General features: G+C 39.0%; 48 non-coding genes across 48 annotated transcripts; all 48 read left to right on the forward strand.

Moving 5' to 3' along the window:
- The first annotated feature begins 4,865 nt into the window (after window positions 1-4,865).
- Window positions 4,866-4,938, forward strand: Trnaa-cgc (transfer RNA alanine (anticodon CGC)). Its single transcript has one exon. It is a non-coding gene; the product is annotated as a tRNA-Ala (tRNA).
- Window positions 4,939-5,146: 208 nt separating this feature from the next.
- Trnav-aac (transfer RNA valine (anticodon AAC)) lies at window positions 5,147-5,219 on the forward strand. The gene has a single exon. It is a non-coding gene; the product is annotated as a tRNA-Val (tRNA).
- Window positions 5,220-5,288: 69 nt separating this feature from the next.
- Trnav-uac (transfer RNA valine (anticodon UAC)) lies at window positions 5,289-5,361 on the forward strand. Its single transcript has one exon. It is a non-coding gene; the product is annotated as a tRNA-Val (tRNA).
- A 67-nt stretch (window positions 5,362-5,428) lies between these two features.
- On the forward strand, window positions 5,429-5,501 carry Trnav-cac (transfer RNA valine (anticodon CAC)). Its single transcript has one exon. It is a non-coding gene; the product is annotated as a tRNA-Val (tRNA).
- Window positions 5,502-5,569: 68 nt separating this feature from the next.
- Trnav-uac (transfer RNA valine (anticodon UAC)) lies at window positions 5,570-5,642 on the forward strand. Its single transcript has one exon. It is a non-coding gene; the product is annotated as a tRNA-Val (tRNA).
- A 67-nt stretch (window positions 5,643-5,709) lies between these two features.
- Trnav-aac (transfer RNA valine (anticodon AAC)) lies at window positions 5,710-5,782 on the forward strand. Its single transcript has one exon. It is a non-coding gene; the product is annotated as a tRNA-Val (tRNA).
- A 69-nt stretch (window positions 5,783-5,851) lies between these two features.
- On the forward strand, window positions 5,852-5,930 carry Trnal-caa (transfer RNA leucine (anticodon CAA)). Its single transcript has one exon. It is a non-coding gene; the product is annotated as a tRNA-Leu (tRNA).
- A 67-nt stretch (window positions 5,931-5,997) lies between these two features.
- On the forward strand, window positions 5,998-6,070 carry Trnai-gau (transfer RNA isoleucine (anticodon GAU)). Its single transcript has one exon. It is a non-coding gene; the product is annotated as a tRNA-Ile (tRNA).
- A 68-nt stretch (window positions 6,071-6,138) lies between these two features.
- On the forward strand, window positions 6,139-6,218 carry Trnav-cac (transfer RNA valine (anticodon CAC)). The gene has a single exon. It is a non-coding gene; the product is annotated as a tRNA-Val (tRNA).
- A 351-nt stretch (window positions 6,219-6,569) lies between these two features.
- Trnal-caa (transfer RNA leucine (anticodon CAA)) lies at window positions 6,570-6,648 on the forward strand. The gene has a single exon. It is a non-coding gene; the product is annotated as a tRNA-Leu (tRNA).
- A 67-nt stretch (window positions 6,649-6,715) lies between these two features.
- Window positions 6,716-6,788, forward strand: Trnai-gau (transfer RNA isoleucine (anticodon GAU)). The gene has a single exon. It is a non-coding gene; the product is annotated as a tRNA-Ile (tRNA).
- A 68-nt stretch (window positions 6,789-6,856) lies between these two features.
- Window positions 6,857-6,936, forward strand: Trnav-cac (transfer RNA valine (anticodon CAC)). The gene has a single exon. It is a non-coding gene; the product is annotated as a tRNA-Val (tRNA).
- Window positions 6,937-7,287: 351 nt separating this feature from the next.
- Window positions 7,288-7,360, forward strand: Trnav-cac (transfer RNA valine (anticodon CAC)). The gene has a single exon. It is a non-coding gene; the product is annotated as a tRNA-Val (tRNA).
- Window positions 7,361-7,428: 68 nt separating this feature from the next.
- Trnai-gau (transfer RNA isoleucine (anticodon GAU)) lies at window positions 7,429-7,501 on the forward strand. Its single transcript has one exon. It is a non-coding gene; the product is annotated as a tRNA-Ile (tRNA).
- A 69-nt stretch (window positions 7,502-7,570) lies between these two features.
- Window positions 7,571-7,643, forward strand: Trnav-aac (transfer RNA valine (anticodon AAC)). The gene has a single exon. It is a non-coding gene; the product is annotated as a tRNA-Val (tRNA).
- Window positions 7,644-7,851: 208 nt separating this feature from the next.
- On the forward strand, window positions 7,852-7,924 carry Trnav-cac (transfer RNA valine (anticodon CAC)). The gene has a single exon. It is a non-coding gene; the product is annotated as a tRNA-Val (tRNA).
- A 69-nt stretch (window positions 7,925-7,993) lies between these two features.
- On the forward strand, window positions 7,994-8,066 carry Trnav-uac (transfer RNA valine (anticodon UAC)). The gene has a single exon. It is a non-coding gene; the product is annotated as a tRNA-Val (tRNA).
- A 67-nt stretch (window positions 8,067-8,133) lies between these two features.
- Trnav-aac (transfer RNA valine (anticodon AAC)) lies at window positions 8,134-8,206 on the forward strand. Its single transcript has one exon. It is a non-coding gene; the product is annotated as a tRNA-Val (tRNA).
- A 67-nt stretch (window positions 8,207-8,273) lies between these two features.
- On the forward strand, window positions 8,274-8,346 carry Trnav-uac (transfer RNA valine (anticodon UAC)). Its single transcript has one exon. It is a non-coding gene; the product is annotated as a tRNA-Val (tRNA).
- Window positions 8,347-8,413: 67 nt separating this feature from the next.
- On the forward strand, window positions 8,414-8,486 carry Trnav-uac (transfer RNA valine (anticodon UAC)). The gene has a single exon. It is a non-coding gene; the product is annotated as a tRNA-Val (tRNA).
- A 67-nt stretch (window positions 8,487-8,553) lies between these two features.
- Trnav-aac (transfer RNA valine (anticodon AAC)) lies at window positions 8,554-8,626 on the forward strand. Its single transcript has one exon. It is a non-coding gene; the product is annotated as a tRNA-Val (tRNA).
- Window positions 8,627-8,696: 70 nt separating this feature from the next.
- On the forward strand, window positions 8,697-8,769 carry Trnai-gau (transfer RNA isoleucine (anticodon GAU)). Its single transcript has one exon. It is a non-coding gene; the product is annotated as a tRNA-Ile (tRNA).
- Window positions 8,770-8,837: 68 nt separating this feature from the next.
- Window positions 8,838-8,917, forward strand: Trnav-cac (transfer RNA valine (anticodon CAC)). Its single transcript has one exon. It is a non-coding gene; the product is annotated as a tRNA-Val (tRNA).
- A 351-nt stretch (window positions 8,918-9,268) lies between these two features.
- On the forward strand, window positions 9,269-9,341 carry Trnav-cac (transfer RNA valine (anticodon CAC)). Its single transcript has one exon. It is a non-coding gene; the product is annotated as a tRNA-Val (tRNA).
- Window positions 9,342-9,409: 68 nt separating this feature from the next.
- On the forward strand, window positions 9,410-9,482 carry Trnai-gau (transfer RNA isoleucine (anticodon GAU)). Its single transcript has one exon. It is a non-coding gene; the product is annotated as a tRNA-Ile (tRNA).
- Window positions 9,483-10,123: 641 nt separating this feature from the next.
- Window positions 10,124-10,196, forward strand: Trnav-cac (transfer RNA valine (anticodon CAC)). The gene has a single exon. It is a non-coding gene; the product is annotated as a tRNA-Val (tRNA).
- Window positions 10,197-10,265: 69 nt separating this feature from the next.
- Trnav-aac (transfer RNA valine (anticodon AAC)) lies at window positions 10,266-10,338 on the forward strand. The gene has a single exon. It is a non-coding gene; the product is annotated as a tRNA-Val (tRNA).
- A 70-nt stretch (window positions 10,339-10,408) lies between these two features.
- On the forward strand, window positions 10,409-10,481 carry Trnai-gau (transfer RNA isoleucine (anticodon GAU)). The gene has a single exon. It is a non-coding gene; the product is annotated as a tRNA-Ile (tRNA).
- Window positions 10,482-10,549: 68 nt separating this feature from the next.
- On the forward strand, window positions 10,550-10,629 carry Trnav-cac (transfer RNA valine (anticodon CAC)). The gene has a single exon. It is a non-coding gene; the product is annotated as a tRNA-Val (tRNA).
- Window positions 10,630-10,980: 351 nt separating this feature from the next.
- Window positions 10,981-11,053, forward strand: Trnav-cac (transfer RNA valine (anticodon CAC)). The gene has a single exon. It is a non-coding gene; the product is annotated as a tRNA-Val (tRNA).
- A 68-nt stretch (window positions 11,054-11,121) lies between these two features.
- Window positions 11,122-11,194, forward strand: Trnai-gau (transfer RNA isoleucine (anticodon GAU)). Its single transcript has one exon. It is a non-coding gene; the product is annotated as a tRNA-Ile (tRNA).
- A 641-nt stretch (window positions 11,195-11,835) lies between these two features.
- On the forward strand, window positions 11,836-11,908 carry Trnav-cac (transfer RNA valine (anticodon CAC)). Its single transcript has one exon. It is a non-coding gene; the product is annotated as a tRNA-Val (tRNA).
- A 69-nt stretch (window positions 11,909-11,977) lies between these two features.
- On the forward strand, window positions 11,978-12,050 carry Trnav-uac (transfer RNA valine (anticodon UAC)). Its single transcript has one exon. It is a non-coding gene; the product is annotated as a tRNA-Val (tRNA).
- A 67-nt stretch (window positions 12,051-12,117) lies between these two features.
- Window positions 12,118-12,190, forward strand: Trnav-aac (transfer RNA valine (anticodon AAC)). The gene has a single exon. It is a non-coding gene; the product is annotated as a tRNA-Val (tRNA).
- Window positions 12,191-12,252: 62 nt separating this feature from the next.
- On the forward strand, window positions 12,253-12,325 carry Trnav-uac (transfer RNA valine (anticodon UAC)). The gene has a single exon. It is a non-coding gene; the product is annotated as a tRNA-Val (tRNA).
- Window positions 12,326-12,392: 67 nt separating this feature from the next.
- Trnav-uac (transfer RNA valine (anticodon UAC)) lies at window positions 12,393-12,465 on the forward strand. Its single transcript has one exon. It is a non-coding gene; the product is annotated as a tRNA-Val (tRNA).
- Window positions 12,466-12,532: 67 nt separating this feature from the next.
- Trnav-aac (transfer RNA valine (anticodon AAC)) lies at window positions 12,533-12,605 on the forward strand. The gene has a single exon. It is a non-coding gene; the product is annotated as a tRNA-Val (tRNA).
- Window positions 12,606-12,675: 70 nt separating this feature from the next.
- Trnav-cac (transfer RNA valine (anticodon CAC)) lies at window positions 12,676-12,748 on the forward strand. The gene has a single exon. It is a non-coding gene; the product is annotated as a tRNA-Val (tRNA).
- A 68-nt stretch (window positions 12,749-12,816) lies between these two features.
- On the forward strand, window positions 12,817-12,889 carry Trnav-cac (transfer RNA valine (anticodon CAC)). Its single transcript has one exon. It is a non-coding gene; the product is annotated as a tRNA-Val (tRNA).
- Window positions 12,890-12,956: 67 nt separating this feature from the next.
- Window positions 12,957-13,029, forward strand: Trnav-uac (transfer RNA valine (anticodon UAC)). Its single transcript has one exon. It is a non-coding gene; the product is annotated as a tRNA-Val (tRNA).
- A 68-nt stretch (window positions 13,030-13,097) lies between these two features.
- On the forward strand, window positions 13,098-13,170 carry Trnav-uac (transfer RNA valine (anticodon UAC)). The gene has a single exon. It is a non-coding gene; the product is annotated as a tRNA-Val (tRNA).
- Window positions 13,171-13,378: 208 nt separating this feature from the next.
- Window positions 13,379-13,451, forward strand: Trnav-aac (transfer RNA valine (anticodon AAC)). Its single transcript has one exon. It is a non-coding gene; the product is annotated as a tRNA-Val (tRNA).
- Window positions 13,452-13,662: 211 nt separating this feature from the next.
- Window positions 13,663-13,735, forward strand: Trnav-uac (transfer RNA valine (anticodon UAC)). Its single transcript has one exon. It is a non-coding gene; the product is annotated as a tRNA-Val (tRNA).
- Window positions 13,736-13,802: 67 nt separating this feature from the next.
- Trnav-aac (transfer RNA valine (anticodon AAC)) lies at window positions 13,803-13,875 on the forward strand. The gene has a single exon. It is a non-coding gene; the product is annotated as a tRNA-Val (tRNA).
- A 212-nt stretch (window positions 13,876-14,087) lies between these two features.
- On the forward strand, window positions 14,088-14,160 carry Trnav-uac (transfer RNA valine (anticodon UAC)). The gene has a single exon. It is a non-coding gene; the product is annotated as a tRNA-Val (tRNA).
- Window positions 14,161-14,229: 69 nt separating this feature from the next.
- Window positions 14,230-14,302, forward strand: Trnav-uac (transfer RNA valine (anticodon UAC)). Its single transcript has one exon. It is a non-coding gene; the product is annotated as a tRNA-Val (tRNA).
- Window positions 14,303-14,513: 211 nt separating this feature from the next.
- Window positions 14,514-14,586, forward strand: Trnav-uac (transfer RNA valine (anticodon UAC)). Its single transcript has one exon. It is a non-coding gene; the product is annotated as a tRNA-Val (tRNA).
- Window positions 14,587-14,830: 244 nt separating this feature from the next.
- On the forward strand, window positions 14,831-14,903 carry Trnav-aac (transfer RNA valine (anticodon AAC)). Its single transcript has one exon. It is a non-coding gene; the product is annotated as a tRNA-Val (tRNA).
- The last annotated feature ends 185 nt before the right edge of the window (window positions 14,904-15,088 follow it).

Raw genomic sequence — 15,088 nt, forward strand, 5'->3', positions numbered from 1 at the left:
ACGAAGCAATAATTGCGCAATGTCTGAAAGTTTCCATGCTCACTAATGATTAATGACAGGATGTAAATACGTTCCTTACACTGGTGTAAGCAAATATTCTTCGAAAATAACTAAAATACCCTATATAAAGTCATGTATAAAGTTATTTGCTACTGTTCATGGATAAAGCTCTGGAAAACAATCATATTGCAGCTTAGTTACTAAATGCTATGTTTAAATACATTAGAATTTAACCCATCGATTAATCTATATATTTTATCAGGCTTATTTACTCGGTAAGGGATATTGGTTTAATGTTAGTACGAAAGTAGTCAGGTTAAAACGACTATATTCACAAAACAAATGTATCCGTGTTGCAACAGACACAGCTAAATAAAAAGACTCGAGGTATACGTTTTGCGTTACACATTCTGTGCAATTAACTACTGCTCATACTATATACATTGTATCTAAACGCTTTTTCGCAATTTCGTTGTGAACCCTGGAATGTAAAACTCGTTCACGCTGATCAAGATTTAGAATTGGTTATTAAAACTAAAAATTGCTCAAAGTGTCCTCGATCATCAGTTTCTACCTTACACTATTAGTCGGATATCTAAGTAATTTAAATCATTTAAGTAAAGAGCCAGAACTAAGGTAAAATCCCCTTGCATGTAAAACTCTAACACGACTTGTAAAGTTTCAAACTTTAATAAGACAACCTATAAATAGAAAGCAGAGTATTCATTTTCTTGCTATATACACTAACGTGGAAGTACCAACAGAGCTTGCCTAACTACGACTCGAAACGTCGTATCCAGTGTAAGTTTACACCCGCGAAAACAAATTGAGCCTAAACTTACAGCATCAATCTACAGTCCACAATTCTACATAGTCTAATGGTAAATATAAGTCGAATATTAAATGGTGTGTATGCGATTGAAGTATTTTTATCTGTCTGGTAGTGATTTATTAAGGAAATTAATTTTACTTGTTTTTACAGGCACTGCATGTTTCATTGCCGTGAAGTTGTAAAATTAGAGCCTTTTGGGAAGAGAAAGCGGGAATGCTCGATAAAGTTGAAACAATTGCAGGCGTGTTCTTAGGCAAGAAAATCTTAGGCAGGTTTTACAAACTATATATGTATATTGTACAGTGGGGGAAGATGAGACACTTAAGCACATGGTGATAGTGCCAAATATTTCCAAAATTAAAAAAGATGTCGGTTTTTGGATGTTACCACGAATTAATAATATGCATTTCTTTATTATTTGACAACAACAATTCAAAAAATATAATAAAACACACAAGGAGGTATTTAGCGATTCGCACAGCAGGTGACATTTTACAAATTCGAAAACACACAGGATAAGACAGGACAGTTTAAAATCATTGTTAATTTAAAAAAAGTGTCCTAATTTTGAAATGGTGTGATAGTATACTAATTCGTGGTATCGCCCAAAAACGGTCAAGTATTTATAAATATTGCGCAATATGTGCTTATGGGTATTGTCTTCCCCCAGTCCACGTAATAAGTGGTAAATTTTTGAATTTATAAGTAAAAATGCAAAATGGTCACTGCTAACCTGCAACGGTGCTGACGTGACCAACGTTCGAACATTTGAAGCGTGACGAAAAGTGTGTCGTCATTATGACGTGGATTCAAGGAACCAATCACGTTGCGCCACGCAACAAAGGCATCGCCAGCAACTGGAGTGGGAGGTTCAAGTAGTTGATATTCTTTCGTGATTCCCATTTGATTTTGAATACCTATCAGAATTTTTTCGCGTCAATCTAACCCGGTAATTACAAATTTGATATCCAACAGAAAACTGACCCTATAGGTGTTTTGATCTGTTGGTGAACCGGGGAACTTTTGCGTGTACTGCGAACGTGCGAAAGGCCCCCGGTTCAAAATGCTTACTGTTTATAACAGTTTCCGTATAGTGTAGTGGTTATCACGTTCGCCTAACACGCGAAAGGTCCCCGGTTCGAGTCCGGGCGGATATAATTTTAGTATAGTACAATGGGGGAAGATAGGACACTTAAGCACAAATTGTCAAATATTTCCAAAATCAAAATAGATGACGGTTTTTGGGTAATACCACGAATTAGTACTATCACTCCTTTATTAATTGACACCAATTTAATAAAATATAATAAAACACACGAGGAGTTATTTAGCGATCCGCACAACAGGTGAAATTTTACAAATTTGAAAACACACAGGGTAAGATAGGACAGTTTAAAATCATTGTTAATTTTGATTATTAAGTGTATTTATTATTAGGAATATACGTAAATAACACGAAATAAAACTGTACGCTTTGAAAAGTAAGTCTAAACATTCCTTTTCTTGCCCTAAACCGGCTTACTGCTATAGTTTTTAACATGTTACCTATATGTTATATTATTGCATAACAATTGGTATTGTTTGAACGACAATGGGTAATGTTCGAACATCAATGAATAAATATTGCATCCTACAAATGTACATGAATTTGTAACAACAGAAAATTGATAATAACTATTGATAAAGTTTTTATTTTTGCTACAAATTGGGTATTACTACTCTGTTTTTGGCACAAGCCACTTCGCATAAATTATCACCAAGTGCAAATGACCAAATTTCGAATATATTTTCAAAATATTATCTGTTTATTATATCAGTATCCTATAGTTGAAAACCCCCTGAGGTATAAATTACTAAATTAAAAGCAAATCTTTCAAAGTTTGGCAATGAAAACATACAAAACTACAATGTGGGGGAAGATGGGACTCTAAATTAAAATATATTTACATTAGCAGTATTATAGAGGGCGCCATGTCCCCGGTTCGTGCCCGGGCGGAAACATTTTTAGTATTAAAATGCATTTCCATAATGTTTAAATTATTAGCTAATTGATTGTAAATACACGTAAACTCACTCGTATACCTAATTTAACTCATTCGTAAAAATCTAACGTATAGTAGGGTGGGGGAAGATGGGACACTTTGTCAGACGAGACTTTTTTTTAATTTTCTTTTTACGGACCCCCATTTAATGATAATCAGGAAAATAAGGTTACAGAATTATTGGACAGTGTTATCACGACTTTATAAAACGCCCGTCAAAGCTGATTACTGTTTTCAAATATTAAAAAAATATGTAAAATAGAAACAGTATACTTTGAACAGGTAAAAATATGCGAAATAGTAAGGTGCTATTTTTTAATGCTCGCTAAATGATAGTAAAGCCAATGAATTGTTTTAGTTTGCGTGTGCGAACGATTAAACTAGTTTTATAGCTTCATAAAACAACCTTAAATATTTCCTACAGTTTGATTTTGTCTCATAAAACTAGTTTTAGTTTTGTAAAAAAAACACTGAGATATAAGCATGAAGGAAATAGGCAGGGGTCAATATGACTTTAATTTGAAATAAAAACAACAAAAAATATCGGTTTAACGCTATATATATGAAGTTTACATGGCAAAGAAACTAGCACAGCCTGTTAAACTCGGTAGGTTAACTACAAGTGGCAGAATACTGCTAATGTAAATACATTTCAATTTAGAGTCCCATCTTCCCCCACATTGTAGTTTTGTATGTTTTCAAACTTTGAAAGATTTGCTTTTAATTTAGTAATTTATACCTCAGGGGGTTTTCAACTATAAGATACTGATATAATAAAAATAAAATATTTTGAAAATATGTTCGAAATTTGGTCATTTGCACTTGGTGGAAATTTATAAGAAGTGGCTATTGCCAAAAACAGAGTAGTAATACCCAATTTGTAGCAAAAATAAAAACTTCATCAATAGTTATTATCCATTTTCTGTTATAACAAGTTCCTATACATTTGTAGGATACAGTATTTATCCATTGATGTTCGAACATTACCCATAGTCGTTCATACAATACCAATTGTTATGCAATAATATAATGTATAGGTAACATGTTAAAAACTATAGCAGTAGGGCAAGAAAAAGAATGTTTAGACTTAATTTTCAAAGCGTACAGTATTTTTTCGTGTTATTTACGTATTTTCTATTTATAAATACACTTATTAATCAAAATTAACAATGATTTTAAACTGTCCCATCTTATCCTGCGTGTTTTCGAATTTGTAAAATTTCACCTGTTGTGCGGATCGCTAAATAACTCCTCGTGTGTTTTTTTATATTTTATTAAGTTGGTGTCAAATAATAAAGGAATGATAGTACCAATTCGTGGTATTTCCCAAAAACCGTCATCTATTTTGATTTTCGAAATATTTGGCAGTATGTGCTTAAGTGTCCCATCTTCCCCCACCCTACTATATTAAACTAGGTTAAAGCGTCTGATCACGCGTCCACCGCATGTCATGTTTATCAGGCGCGTGTAACGTCGAGGTTACTTTAGGTCACTTACGCGTTTTTACCCGTCAGCGTGATACACAAATAAACTGCATTAGCTGATAAATATAATGTTTGTTTAATGGAAGGAAGGTAAAATTTACGTGAAAAAAATTAAAAATTAACCAATTACAAGTTCACCAATAACTAATTAATAATAATTAAGCCTGTTAGTTGATTTTTATCAGCTATATCAGATTTTTCCGTTTTAATCAGTCAAGTTTTTTAGGTGCATCAAAATATCGTTTATCGGCAACTGAAATTTACAAAATATCGGTATCGGTTTGAAAAAAGCAATATCGGTCGGGCACTAACATTAATTTCAAAGGTTAGTTTTTTCAGTCTAGTAATGCTTATTGTTCTTAACAGTTTCCGTAGTGTAGTGGTTATCACGCTCCCCTCACACGCGAATGATCCCCTGTTCGAGCCCAGGCGGGAACATTTTTTATATATTAATATTCATTTTATACGTTAGTTTCATAAGCCAAGTGTTGCTTCCTGTTTGCAACAGTTTCCGTAGTGTAGTGGTTATCACGTTCGCCTCGCACGCGAAAGGTCCCGGGTTCGAGCCTGGGCGGAAACATTTTTGACATTAACATTAATTTCATATGTTAGTTTTATCAGTCTAGTAATGCTTACTGGTCTTCACAGTTTCCGTAGTGTAGTGGTTATCACGTTCGCCTAACACGCGAAAGGGTCCCCGGTTCGTGACCGGGCGGAAACATTTTTGACTTTAACATTGATTTCATATGTTAGGTTTATTAGTCTAGTAATGCTTACTTTTCTTAACAGTTTCCGTAGTGTAGTGGTTATCACGTTCGCCTAACACGCGAAAGGTCCCCGGTTCGAGCCCGGGCGGAAACAATTTTAAGTATTAAAATGCATTTCCATAATGTTTAAATTATTAGCCAATAGATTGTACATATATCATCGGTTTCCGTAGTGTAGTGGTTATCACGTTCGCTTTACACGCGAAAGTTCACCGGTTCGAGCCCGGGCGGAAACATTTTTGACATTAACATTAATTTTAACTGTTAGTTTCATAAGCCAAGTGCTGCTTCCTGTTTGCAACAGTTTCCGTAGTGTAGTGGTTATCACGTTCGCCTCACACGCGAAAGGTCCCCGGTTCGAGCCCGGGCGGGAACATTTTTAGTATTAAAATGCATTCCTATAATGTTTAAATTATTATCCAATTGATTGAAAATACATCATCGGTTTCCGTAGTGTAGTGGTTGTCACGTCCGCTTTACACGCGAAAGGTCCCCGGTTCGAGCCCGGGCGGAAACATTTTTGACATTAACCTTAATTTCATATGTTAGTTTTATCAGTCTAGTAATGCTTACTGTTCTTAACAGTTTCCGTAGTGTAGTGGTTATCACGTTCGCCTAACACGCGAAAGGTCCCCGGTTCGAGCCCGGGCGGAAACAATTTTTTTATATTAACACTAATTTTAACCGTTAGTTTCATAAGCCAAGGGCTGCTTTCTGTGTGCAACAGTTTCCGTAGTGTAGTGGTAGTGGTTATCACGTTCACCTCAAACGCGAAAGGTCCCCGGTTCGAGCCCGGGCGGAAACATTTTTAGTAATAAAATGCATTCCCATAATGTTTAAATTATTAGCAAATTGAGTGAAATACATCCTCGGTTTCCGTAGTGTAGTGGTTATCACGTTCGCTTGATATGCGAAAGGTCCCCGGTTCGAGCCCGGGCGAAAACAATTATTTACATTAACAATAATTTTAACCGTTAGTTTCATAAGCCAAGGGCTGCTTTCTGTTTGCAACAGTTTCCGTAGTGTAGTGGTAGTGGTTATCACGTTCGCCTCACACGCGAAAGGGTCCCCGGTTCGTGACCGGGCGGAAACATTTTTGACATTAACATTAATTTCATATGTTAGTTTTATCAGTCTAGTAATGCTTACTGGTCTTCACAGTTTCCGTAGTGTAGTGGTTATCACGTTCGCCTAACACGCGAAAGGTCCCCGGTTCGAGCCCGGAGGAAACAGTTTTTTTTATACTAACATTAATTTTATACTTTAGTTTCATAAGCCAAGTGCTGCTTTCTGTTTGCAACAGTTTCCGTAGTGTAGTGGTTATCACGTTCGCTTTACACGCGAAAGGTCCCCGGTTCGAGCCCGGAGGAAACAGTTTTTTTTATACTAACATTAATTTTATACTTTAGTTTCATAAGCCAAGTGCTGCTTTCTGTTTGCAACAGTTTCCGTAGTGCAGTGGTAGTGGTTATCACGTTCACCTCAAACGCGAAAGGTCCCCGGTTCGAGCCCGGGCGGAAACATTTTTAGTAATAAAATGCATTCCCATAATGTTTAAATTATTAGCAAATTGAGTGAAATACATCCTCGGTTTTCGTAGTGTAGTGGTTATCACGTTCGCTTGATATGCGAAAGGTCCCCGGTTCGAGCCCGGGCGAAAACAATTATTTACATTAACAATAATTTTAACCGTTAGTTTCATAAGCCAAGGGCTGCTTTCTGTTTGCAACAGTTTCCGTAGTGTAGTGGTAGTGGTTATCACGTTCGCCTCACACGCGAAAGGGTCCCCGGTTCGTGACCGGGCGGAAACATTTTTGACATTAACATTAATTTCATATGTTAGTTTTATCAGTCTAGTAATGCTTACTGGTCTTCACAGTTTCCGTAGTGTAGTGGTTATCACGTTCGCCTAACACGCGAAAGGTCCCCGGTTCGAGCCCGGAGGAAACAGTTTTTTTTATACTAACATTAATTTTATACTTTAGTTTCATAAGCCAAGTGCTGCTTTCTGTTTGCAACAGTTTCCGTAGTGTAGTGGTTATCACGTTCGCTTTACACGCGAAAGGTCCCCGGTTCGAGCCCGGAGGAAACAGTTTTTTTTATACTAACATTAATTTTATACTTTAGTTTCATAAGCCAAGTGCTGCTTTCTGTTTGCAACAGTTTCCGTAGTGCAGTGGTTATCACGTTCCCCTCACACGCGAAAGGTCCCCGGTTCGAGCCCGGGCGGAAACATTTTTAGTGATAAAATGCATTCCCATAATGTTTAAATTATTAGCCAATTGAGTGAAAATACATCCTCGGTTTCCGTAGTGTAGTGGTTATCACGTTCGCTTGATATGCGAAAGGTCCCCGGTTCGAGCCCGGGCGAAAACAATTCTTTTACATTAACAATAATTTTAACCGTTAGTTTCATAAGCCAAGTGCTGCTTTCTGTTTGCAACAGTTTCCGTAGTGTAGTGGTTATCACGTTCGCCTAACACGCGAAAGGTCCCCGGTTCGAGCCCGGGCGGAAACATTTTTTTTATATTAACATTAATTTCATACGTTAGTTTCATAAGCCAAGTGCTGCTTACTGTTTGCAATAGTTTCCGTAGTGCAGTGGTTATCACGTTCCCCTCACACGCGAATGATCCCAGGTTCGAGCCAGGCGGGAACATTTTTTATATTAACATTAATTTTATACTTTAGTTTCACAAGCCAAGTGCTGCTTCCTTTTTGCAACAGTTTCCGTAGTGTAGTGGTTATCACGTTCGCCTCACACGCGGAAGGACCCGGGTTCGAGCCCGGGCGGAAACAGTTTTTTTATATTAACATTAATTTTATACTTTAGTTTCATAAGCCAAGTGCTGCTTTCTGTTCGCAACAGTTTCCGTAGTGTAGTGGTTATCACGTTCGCTTTACACGCGAAAGGTCCCCGGTTCAAGCCCGGGCGGAAACATTTTTGACATTAACATTAATTTCATATGTTAGTTTTATCAGTCTAGTAATGCCTACTGGTCTTCACAGTTTCCGAAGTGTAGTGGTTATCACGTTCGCCTAACACGCGAAAGGTCCCCGGTTCGAGCCCGGGCGGAAACATTTTTGACATTAACATTAATTTCATATGTTAGTTTTATCATTCTAGTAATGCTTACTGTTCTTAACGGTTTCCGTAGTGTAGTGGTTATCACGTTCGCTTTACACGCGAAAGGTCCCCGGTTCGAGCCCGGGCGGAAACATTTTTGACATTAACATTAATTTCATATGTTATTTTTATCATTCTAGTAATGCTTACTGTTCTTAACGGTTTCCGTAGTGTAGTGGTTATCACGTTCGCTTTACACGCGAAAGGTCCCCGGTTCGAGCCCAGGTGGAAACATTTTTGACATTAACATTAATTTCATATGTCAGTTTTATCAGTCTAGTAATGCTTACTGTTCTTAACGGTTTCCGTAGTGTAGTGGTTATCACGTTCGCCTAACACGCGAAAGGTCCCCGGTTCGAGCCCGGGCGGAAACATTTTTTTTTATATTAACAATAATTTTAACGGTTGGTTTCATAAGCCAAGTGCTGCTTTCTGTTTGCAACAGTTTCCGTAGTGTAGTGGTTATCACGTTCGCTTGATATGCGAAAGGTCCCCGGTTCGAGCTCGGGCGAAAACAATTATTTACATTAACAATAATTTTAACCGTTAGTTTCATAAGCCAAGGGCTGCTTTCTGTTTGCAACAGTTTCCGTAGTGTAGTGGTAGTGGTTATCACGTTCGCCTCACACGCGAAAGGGTCCCCGGTTCGTGACCGGGCGGAAACATTTTTGACATTAACATTAATTTCATATGTTAGTTTTATCAGTCTAGTAATGCTTACTGGTCTTCACAGTTTCCGTAGTGTAGTGGTTATCACGTTCGCCTAACACGCGAAAGGTCCCCGGTTCGAGCCCGGAGGAAACAGTTTTTTTTATACTAACATTAATTTTATACTTTAGTTTCATAAGCCAAGTGCTGCTTTCTGTTTGCAACAGTTTCCGTAGTGTAGTGGTTATCACGTTCGCCTAACACGCGAAAGGTCCCCGGTTCGAGCCCGGAGGAAACAGTTTTTTTTATACTAACATTAATTTTATACTTTAGTTTCATAAGCCAAGTGCTGCTTTCTGTTTGCAACAGTTTCCGTAGTGCAGTGGTTATCACGTTCCCCTCACACGCGAAAGGTCCCCGGTTCGAGCCCGGGCGGAAACATTTTTAGTGATAAAATGCATTCCCATAATGTTTAAATTATTAGCCAATTGAGTGAAAATACATCCTCGGTTTCCGTAGTGTAGTGGTTATCACGTTCGCTTGATATGCGAAAGGTCCCCGGTTCGAGCCCGGGCGAAAACAATTCTTTTACATTAACAATAATTTTAACCGTTAGTTTCATAAGCCAAGGGCTGCTTTCTGTTTGCAACAGTTTCCGTAGTGTAGTGGTAGTGGTTATCACGTTCGCCTCACACGCGAAAGGGTCACCGGTTCGTGACCGGGAGGAAACATTTTTGACATTAACAATAATTTCATATGTTAGGTTTATTAGTCTAGTAATATGCTTACTTTTCTTAACAGTTTCCGTAGTGTAGTGGTTATCACGTTCGCCTAACACGCGAAAGGTCCCCGGTTCGAGCCCGGAGGAAACATTTTTTTTATACTAACATTAATTTTATACTTTAGTTTCATAAGCCAAGTGCTGCTTTCTGTTTGCAACAGTTTCCGTAGTGTAGTGGTTATCACGATCGCCTAACACGCGAAAGGTCCCCGATTCGAGCCCGGGCGGAAACATTTTTTTTTATATTAACATTAATTTCATACGTTAGTTTCATAAGCCAAGTGCTGCTTACTGTTTGCAATAGTTTCCGTAGTGCAGTGGTTATCACGTTCCCCTCACACGCGAATGATCCCAGGTTCGAGCCAGGCGGGAACATTTTTTATATTAACATTAATTTTATACTTTAGTTTCACAAGCCAAGTGCTGCTTCCTTTTTGCAACAGTTTCCGTAGTGTAGTGGTTATCACGTTCGCCTCACACGCGGAAGGACCCGGGTTCGAGCCCGGGCGGAAACAGTTTTTTTATATTAACATTAATTTTATACTTTAGTTTCATAAGCCAAGTGCTGCTTTCTGTTCGCAACAGTTTCCGTAGTGTAGTGGTTATCACGTTCGCCTAACACGCGAAAGGTCCCCGGTTCGAGCCCGGGCGGAAACATTTTTTTTTATATTAACAATAATTTTAACGGTTGGTTTCATAAGCCAAGTGCTGCTTTCTGTTTGCAACAGTTTCCGTAGTGTAGTGGTTATCACGTTCGCTTGATATGCGAAAGGTCCCCGGTTCGAGCTCGGGCGAAAACAATTATTTACATTAACAATAATTTTAACCGTTAGTTTCATAAGCCAAGGGCTGCTTTCTGTTTGCAACAGTTTCCGTAGTGTAGTGGTAGTGGTTATCACGTTCGCCTCACACGCGAAAGGGTCCCCGGTTCGTGACCGGGCGGAAACATTTTTGACATTAACATTAATTTCATATGTTAGTTTTATCAGTCTAGTAATGCTTACTGGTCTTCACAGTTTCCGTAGTGTAGTGGTTATCACGTTCGCCTAACACGCGAAAGGTCCCCGGTTCGAGCCCGGAGGAAACAGTTTTTTTTATACTAACATTAATTTTATACTTTAGTTTCATAAGCCAAGTGCTGCTTTCTGTTTGCAACAGTTTCCGTAGTGTAGTGGTTATCACGTTCGCCTAACACGCGAAAGGTCCCCGGTTCGAGCCCGGAGGAAACAGTTTTTTTTATACTAACATTAATTTTATACTTTAGTTTCATAAGCCAAGTGCTGCTTTCTGTTTGCAACAGTTTCCGTAGTGCAGTGGTTATCACGTTCCCCTCACACGCGAAAGGTCCCCGGTTCGAGCCCGGGCGGAAACATTTTTAGTGATAAAATGCATTCCCATAATGTTTAAATTATTAGCCAATTGAGTGAAAATACATCCTCGGTTTCCGTAGTGTAGTGGTTATCACGTTCGCTTGATATGCGAAAGGTCCCCGGTTCGAGCCCGGGCGAAAACAATTCTTTTACATTAACAATAATTTTAACCGTTAGTTTCATAAGCCAAGGGCTGCTTTCTGTTTGCAACAGTTTCCGTAGTGTAGTGGTAGTGGTTATCACGTTCGCCTCACACGCGAAAGGGTCCCCGGTTCGTGACCGGGAGGAAACATTTTTGACATTAACAATAATTTCATATGTTAGGTTTATTAGTCTAGTAATATGCTTACTTTTCTTAACAGTTTCCGTAGTGTAGTGGTTATCACGTTCGCCTAACACGCGAAAGGTCCCCGGTTCGAGCCCGGAGGAAACATTTTTTTTATACTAACATTAATTTTATACTTTAGTTTCATAAGCCAAGTGCTGCTTTCTGTTTGCAACAGTTTCCGTAGTGTAGTGGCTATCACGATCGCCTAACACGCGAAAGGTCCCCGATTCGAGCCCGGGCGGAAACATTTTTTTTTATATTAACATTAATTTCATACGTTAGTTTCATAAGCCAAGTGCTGCTTACTGTTTGCAATAGTTTCCGTAGTGCAGTGGTTATCACGTTCCCCTCACACGCGAATGATCCCAGGTTCGAGCCAGGCGGGAACATTTTTTATATTAACATTAATTTTATACTTTAGTTTCACAAGCCAAGTGCTGCTTCCTTTTTGCAACAGTTTCCGTAGTGTAGTGGTTATCACGTTCGCCTCACACGCGGAAGGACCCGGGTTCGAGCCCGGGCGGAAACAGTTTTTTTATATTAACATTAATTTTATACTTTAGTTTCATAAGCCAAGTGCTGCTTTCTGTTCGCAACAGTTTCCGTAGTGTAGTGGTTATCACGTTCGCTTTACACGCGAAAGGTCCCCGGTTCAAGCCCGGGCGGAAACATTTTTGACATTAACATTAATTTCATATGTTAGTTTTATCAGTCTAGTAATGCTTACTGGTCTTCACAGTTTCCGAAGTGTAGTGGTTATCACGTTCGCCTAACACGCGAAAGGTCCCCGGTTCGAGCCCGGGCGGAAACATTTTTGACATTAACATTAATTTCATATGTTAGTTTTATCAGTAATGCTTACTGTTCTTAACGGTTTCCGTAGTGTAGTGGTTATCACGTTCGCTTTACACGCGAAAGGTCCCCGGTTCGAGCCCGGGCGGAAACATTTTTGACATTAACATTAATTTCATATGTTAGTTTTATCATTCTAGTAATGCTTACTGTTGTTAACGGTTTCCGTAGTGTAGTGGTTATCACGTTCGCTTTACACGCGAAAGGTCCCCGGTTCGAGCCCGGGCGGAAACATTTTTGACATTAACATTAATTTCATATGTTAGTTTTATCAGTCTAGTAATGCTTACTGTTCTTAACGGTTTCCGTAGTGTAGTGGTTATCACGTTCGCCTAACACGCGAAAGGTCCCCGGTTCGAGCCCGGGCGGAAACATTTTTTTTTATATTAACAATAATTTTAACGGTTAGTTTCATAAGCCAAGTGCTGCTTTCTGTTTGCAACAGTTTCCGTAGTGTAGTGGTTATCACGTTCGCCTCACACGCGAAAGGTCCCTGGTTCAAGCCCGGGCGGGAACATTTTTAGTAATAAAATGCATTTCCATAATTTTTAAATTATTAGTCAATTGATTGAAAATGCAACATCGGTTTCCGTAGTGTAGTGGTTATCACGTTCGCCTCACACGCAAATGATCCTCGGTTCGAGCCCGAGCGGGAACATTTTATATATTAACATTAATTTTATACTTTTGTTCCATAAACCAAGTGCTGATTTCTGTTTGCAACAGTTTCCGTAGTGTAGTGGTTATCACGTTTGCTTTACACGCGAAAGGTCCCCGGTTCGAGCCCGGGCGGAAACAGTTTTTTATATTAACATTAATTTTATACTTTTGTTTCATAAGCCAAGTGCTGATTTCTGTTTGCAACAGTTTCCGTAGTGTAGTGGTTATCACGTTTGCTTTACACGCGAAAGGTCCCCGGTTCGAGCCCGGACGGAAACATTTTTGACATTAACATTAATTTCATATGTTAGTTTTATCAGTCTAGTAATGCTTACTGTTCTTAACGGTTTCCCTAGTGTAGTGGTTATCACGTTCGCCTAACACGCGAAAGGTCCCCGGTTCGAGCCCGGACGGAAACATTTTTAGTAATAAAATGCATTCCTATAATGTTTAAATTATTAGCCAATTGATTGAAAATACATCATCGGTTTCCGTAGTGTAGTGGTTATCACGTTCGCCTAACACGCGAAAGGTCCCCGGTTCGAGCCCGGGCGGAAACAATTTTTTTATATTAATATTAATTTCATACGTTAGTTTCATAAGCCAAGTGCTGCTTACTGTTTGCAATATTTTCCGTAGTGTAGTGATTAATACTTTCGCCTAACACGCGAAAGGTACCCGGTTCGAGCCCGGGCGGAAACAATTTTTAGTATTAAAATGCATTTCCATAATGTTTAAATCATTAGCCAATAGATTGGAAATATATCATCGGTTTCCGTAGTGTAGTGGTTATCACGTTTGCTTTACACGCGAAAGGTCCCCGGTTCGAGCCCGGACGGAAACATTTTTGACATTAACATTAATTTCATATGTTAGTTTTATCAGTCTAGTAATGCTTACTGTTCTTAACGGTTTCCGTAGTGTAGTGGTTATCACGTTCGCCTAACACGCGAAAGGTCCCCGGTTCGATTCCGGGCGGAAACATTTTTTTTTATATTAACATTAATTTTAACCGTTAGTTTTATAAGCCAAGGGCTGCTTTCTGTTTTCAACAGTTTGCATAGTGTAGTGGTTATCACGTTCGCCTAACACGCAAAAGGTCCCCGGTTCGAGCCCGGGTGGAAACATTTTTTTTATATTAACATCAATTTTATACTTTTGTTTCATAAGCCAAGTGCTGCTTTCTGATTGCAACAGTTTCCGTAGTGTAGTGGTTATCACGTTCGCTTTACACGCGAAAGGTCCCCGGTTCGAGCCCTGGCGGAAACATTTTTTTTATATTAACATTAATTTTAACCGTTAGTTTTATAAGCCAAGGGCTGCTTTCTGTTTTCAACAGTTTGCATAGTGTAGTGGTTATCACGTTCGCTTTACACGCGAAAGGTCCCCGGTTCGAGCCCGGCCGGAAACATTTTTTTTATATTAACATTAATTTTAACCGTTAGTTTTATAAGCCAAGGGCTGCTTTCTGTTTTCAACAGTTTGCATAGTGTAGTGGTTATCACGTTCGCCTAACACGCAAAAGGTCCCCGGTTCGAGCCCGGGTGGAAACATTTTTTTTATATTAACATCAATTTTATACTTTTGTTTCATAAGCCAAGTGCTGCTTTCTGTTTGCAACAGTTTCCGTAGTGTAGTGGTTATCACGTTCGCTTTACACGCGAAAGGTCCCCGGTTCGAGCCCGGGCGGAAACATTTTTGACATTAAGATTAATTTGAAACAGTTTTTTTTTATATTAACAATAATTTCATACGTTAGTTTCATAAGCCAAGTGCTGCTTACTGTTTGCAATGGTTTCCGTAGTGTGGTGGTTATCACGTTCGCCTAACACGCGAAAGGTCCCCGGTTCGAGCCCGGGCGAAAACAGTTTTTTTTTTATAATAACAATAATTTCATACGTTAGTTACATAAGCCAAGTGCTCCTAACTGTTTGCAACAGTTTCCGTAGTGTAGTGGTTATCACGTTCGCCTAACACGCGAAAGGTCCCCGGTTCGAGCCCGGACGGAAACATTTTTAGTAATAAAATGCATTCCTATAATGTTTAAATTATTAGCCAATTGATTGAAAATACATCATCGGTTTCCGTAGTGTAGTGGTTATCACGTTCGCCTAACACGCGAAAGCTCCCCGGTTCGAGCCCGGGCGGAATCAATTTTTTTATATTAACATTAATTTCATACGTTAGTTTCATAAGC

The sequence above is a fragment of the Ciona robusta genome, chromosome 3 (assembly GCF_009617815.1).
Source record: "Ciona robusta chromosome 3, ASM961781v2".
Classification (NCBI taxonomy): Eukaryota; Metazoa; Chordata; class Ascidiacea; order Phlebobranchia; family Cionidae; genus Ciona; species Ciona robusta.